This window comes from Quercus lobata, chromosome 1 (assembly GCF_001633185.2).
Source record: "Quercus lobata isolate SW786 chromosome 1, ValleyOak3.0 Primary Assembly, whole genome shotgun sequence".
Lineage (NCBI taxonomy): Eukaryota > Viridiplantae > Streptophyta > Magnoliopsida > Fagales > Fagaceae > Quercus > Quercus lobata.
The window spans coordinates 38,677,680-38,682,842 of record NC_044904.1 but is presented as its reverse complement, the minus strand read 5'-3'; the positions used below and the strand labels follow the sequence as shown (position 1 = coordinate 38,682,842).

Sequence of the window (5,163 nt, the reverse complement as noted above, 5' to 3'; positions counted from 1 at the left end):
TAAAATTAAAAGTCGGCATTTCATTCATGGACATGAAGAGACCAGTGTTTAGCATCAAATATGCCTTAACTAGAGATCAATGATCATAAGACAAAAAGATCCTATTCATCACAAAAAGATCCTATACTATTGCAAGCCCAAATCTGCAGCATTGATGCTTGAACTTGTTGAGCTGCAACATGAAAAATGAACACATCAAACTCAATCCTATATTTGTTATGCTCCAAAACAAAACATGTGAAGAAACACTAATTCAAGATTTCTAATGGCTTACCAGTACTCTCCACAGCATCATTTTATAAAGCCCCAATTGAAAATTCAATGGCTGGTTGCTAAAGTAGTCACCAAAAGACCAAGCACAAGAAATGGCTGGGCACTTGCCTGAAACGTACACATAGGATAAACATATGCTGATCAGAATTAGACATGGAAGATTATCAAAAAAGAATCAGACATGGAAGTTCACCTATAAAGCACCATTATGACATACTAAACTGCAAAGTTATCCAATTGTGCTGGTTGATCTTGTCGACTAATTGACTAAATAGTCATATCCAATTGTGCTGGTTGATCTTGTTGACTAATCGACTAAATAGTCATATCCTAAATAGGGCTGATTGGAGAAGAAGGATTTATGTAGCCAACCAAAAATAAAAGCACTATACATTGTCCAAAGAGTATTTAGTGTACACTGACTCAAACATACTAGTCAAATTATGAACACTTCCTACAAAAATCTAATATTATACAATGTAGATTCTATATGATACTAAAGACATCAATGAATACTGTCTTTTTTTTTTTTTTTTGATAGTTATGAATACTATCTATATAGATATGTAAACTAAATGACACTTTTTTTTTTCTAATAAGTATGACTTAACTGAAGAATACAAATTTTAGATGCAAAGTTCCCTTGTTAAATGTATAGCCAAATAATAAGAAAAGGAAGTGCATAACTTTTGTCCATGAGTAGTTAATTTGCAAAAAGTACCTATCATTTGCTAGATTCCAAGCTTCCAGCCTCAGTTCTGGAGGTGTTTTGAGGATGGCAAGGTAGTTAGATATGAATTTATGAGGATGTTCAACATGACAAACAAATCCCATCTCTTTGAATATATGTCTTTCTGTTCTGCTCAAGTCAGTCTTGAGGTCATGATATTTCTGTTAGAAAAGCAACAGGATAAAGAAGGAAACCATGAGAATTTATTGCATTTTTAGAGAAAAATAGGATAAGTGCAAAGACACCTGAAGTGCTAAAATTAACCACCTATTCAGACAAAGCCATTATACTCGGTGGTTGCCAAAAAGAAAAAGAAGAAGAAAGATTAAACTCTTGTGCCAATGAAGAAAATGATAAACAGGTTATTCCATGGAAAAGAAGGCGGGTGCTTAACCTGTAAATTAACCTCCAAATGCTCTATCGGTAAGTTCTGCATCCTACACTCTATTTTGTGGAAAGCATTAAGGACTTGTCTTGCTTTCCTCCAGCTTTGATGCAAGCCACAAGCAGCTTGCAGCACCTTTCTGCAAAAAATTATCATATCCTGGAAAATTAATGGATGAGTTATATGGACATAGAAGTTTTATGCTGTTCCAAGTTCGTGACACAACTATTACTTATTGGTTGCTAAGAAAATGTAAGAATAAAAATACATTCTGGAAAACAAGGACCTTAATTCAATGAAGCTCAAGGCAACTGTTGGACTTACAGATACATTTTTTAATTTTATACATAGAAAGCAAGCCCATTAAACTTCTCAGAATAGAATGGCCAACAGAGGTAGAAATTTAACAGAAAATAGCCAAACACACCCAAATCAACAATTTTCAAAACAAAATAGAAAAGGAACTCAATGAAGAGAAGATGAACCAAGCAAGCAATATTTCCAATCCATTACATAAACAAAACAAAACAAACACTCACATAGAGAAAGAGAGGCAGAGATCCTATAGAGGTTACTATTAGCAGAGTCCAAAACCAAAAGCTCTCCACCAGGCAACACCTCAACTGAGTAAGGCTCAATACTAAGCTTGCTTCCATCAAACAGAGTCTCCACAGTATACCCACTTTCAAACTTCATCATTGGACGGCCAGAAATTGCTGCACACATTAAAGTCCCATGAAACCCACCATTTTAGATTACCAATTTACCATCAACCAAAAACAGAAAAACCCACATTAGAAAAATAAAGAAAAATGTGCCTAGTACCAGAGATCTATGCCATACCTGTTTTGGTGGTTGATTTGAGTGACCACAACCATTTCATAAAAAAAGACAACATTTGAGAAAATCCCATTAATAATCTCTGCATCCGCAATAGAAAAAATAAATAAAGAGAGAAGGAGAGAAAGAGAAGGGAAAAAATTAAAAGAGAGAAAAAGAGAAAGGGGAAAAGCAAGTGTGGCTGAGAGGGGACAGTGCATATAGGGACTAGTGACTAAGTCTGAGAGAGTAAGAGAGTGTGAGAGTTAGAGAGTATCAAATGCTGTGAGTCTGTGAGTAATGTCTTGAATATATAATGGAAGCACCAAAGGACTGGCATTCTCTTTTTTTTGAAGAGAGGACTGGCATTCTCAGACATTAAAAGAATGTAAAATTAAATCCTCTTATTTATAAATCTCAAGTTAAAACAAACTCATGTTACTAAAAACCTGATTAGGAAATAGTAGCGACTGATTTCTATATTAAGTTCCAAAAACTAGCTTAAGACTGCTAGAAGTATAAATTGTAAGCACGAGAATGCTGCTTCTTTTTTCCTCATACGTGTCAAGAATGAGAATGCTATGATGCCAATCCAAGGAATAAATTCCAAAACTCATCCATTTGGTTTTGATTACTGGTGATGCCAAAAATCGTCAGTGAGTCGTACAATCCCCACGTATTTTGGACAAATTCTGTGAAACGAAAACAAAGAAGACCTTATAAAGAGTACCAGTGTGGTACCGGCCAAATGTCATTCGAAGGTTAAGTTAGAGAGAATTTCTATAACTCTAGAGTACCAGAACTGGGAAAAATTATGCATACCTTGATTTGTGAGGGCTTAGGGATTTATATAGTAGTGTGGAGCTGACATTTGTTTCTTGGCGAAGAAGGTATTTCCTTATAGAGAAGATTCTCATTAATGCTTGTATTTTACAGGATTCTTTCCTTGTAGAGATTCCTCTGATTAGGGCACAAGACATTTCCATGTATAGACATTCGTGAAGGTCAAGCTAAGCTAGGCTGGACTCGTTGGCTTCTTCACGCCCATCGGCATCTTCTCCCTCGTCGACCACTTGCCTTGCCCGTCGGGTATCGTGGTGGGATCGTCAGCTTATGGTGTCGCTGCTTTTGTCCTGCATATGCGCGTGAAGCTAATAGGCCTATAGGAATTGTCGACTTCCTTGTGTGTGACTCATTAAATCATTTGCAACACCCTTATCAATTACCATATTTATTTTCAATTTTTTCTACAAAGGGAAACAAACACTAATACAAAGTAAAGCGTCTAGATGTGATTCAATAAATTAACAAAGAAAGTTGGGAACTCCAAATTCAACATAGCACTGTACTCAGTTGCATACAACTTGAATCAGCATATAGTGCATACATACATACATGTATAGACAAAGATTAGCTACAAAGTAGTTTGGAAAAATCAGCATATAGTGCCTAGGAGATGTTTTTCTCAAAACACACATGTGATGCACATATATAGTTATTGCAAAAGCCACACTATTCACCATGCTCCTAAAGGACAGCAATATGTTCTAAAGATGGTTTTTCTACCCCTTTAAGAAATGCCCACAGTTGAATTAAAAATAGTATTCTTAAGAGAAACACACCACTTGGAGAGCACCATTTTTGGTTCCACCCATGCCATTTAATATAAAAAATCATCCATGTTTTCTTCTCCTCACTGGTTGCTTGACTGGTCTCACCTTGCCTGAAAAGAACACAAGCAAATACTAATATGCAAATCATTTAATTATGAAGAGATGTATATGTAATTGGTATTGAATCGAAATATAGTACCATCTCCAATCCCACAGTTAAGAGGATGTGTCCGTGTCCGTTGTGGCCTTCGCGGCCGATCCTCAATGTGTGAAGCCTCTAGTAGGGGGGGTGGGTATCTCTGTCTAGATGAACTCGGTGTGTACAAACTCAGGGGGGACAGCACCAAGGGTGGGCATGAATCTCATCTCATCTCTACCATGTACATCTGTGGGGGCAGTGCTAGTGGTCGATGGGGAAGAAGTACGAGTGGTGGGCAACAGAGATGTAATAAAGGATGTAGGTGGGTAGGTATCATCACGAACCATGGATGGGGACTGAGATGTCTCCCCATGGGCAAACCTATGGGATGGACCCGCATCATCATGTGCCATGGATGGTAGTGGACTAGTCGCATCGCAATCCATGTCATAACCAGTGTCCAAACACATCTCATCTATTGACTGACTTGCCTCCTCCATGGTGTGGTCAAGCATGGGTGTGTGACATCGACTAGATATATGACGCTAACCAGATTGACGGCTATTCCATGCCCTTGATGTCCACCTGCTCGTTGACCATGCCTTGCAACCGGTTCACTCGTATTGCCCGCAGCGCGTGCATCGTCCAAGGTCAACTGACCGATCTCTTCAACAGCTTTCAAGGTATCAATACAGTCGGTGTAGATCTCGGAACCTAGTTTGCACTTCACCAGAATCTTCAACTATGATTCAACCTGTCACAAGTATACAAGCGTAGTATTAGTAGGCTGAACTATACTATGCAAAGCGATGTACATTTGTAATAGAACAGCCTTTGTAAACTTACCAAAGTGTCCCAATACAAGGTCTCTTTTGTAATATGGCGTCGAGTGCGGGGAGGAAACCACACCATATGCTCGTCATTGTAGCTCATCTCCCCATGAAAGAGTGGTGCATCGACAATTATGGCGTGTGTAGCCCATTTAGCAATATGTGTGGCATGCCCAGTTTTTTTCTTGCTTTTCCTGGAGTGTTATCTTGTGAAGTATTGACATCAACCGGTATGTCTTGCTTCATCCCAAACTGTCAGAGAACACGTTCGGAGTGATGACCTCCAACCACCCAAAAATGTATGAGCAACACAATAGACCTCCATATATGTTGGCTTGCCATACAATATGCGAGCATGGAACCCAACACAGACT

General features: G+C 38.3%; 1 long non-coding RNA gene across 2 annotated transcripts; it reads right to left on the bottom strand.

Moving 5' to 3' along the window:
* Nucleotides 1–2,660, bottom strand: LOC115953529. Of its 2 annotated transcripts, none has more exons than XR_004083745.1 (6): nt 2,232–2,660; nt 1,928–2,104; nt 1,398–1,547; nt 995–1,164; nt 275–381; nt 1–172 (listed from the first exon to the last, which is right to left on the bottom strand). It is a non-coding gene; the product is annotated as an uncharacterized LOC115953529 (long non-coding RNA). The 2 variants fall into 2 exon arrangements; XR_004083746.1 differs by having other exon boundaries at nt 1,398–1,527; nt 2,232–2,659.
* Nucleotides 2,661–5,163: the final 2,503 nt, after the last annotated feature.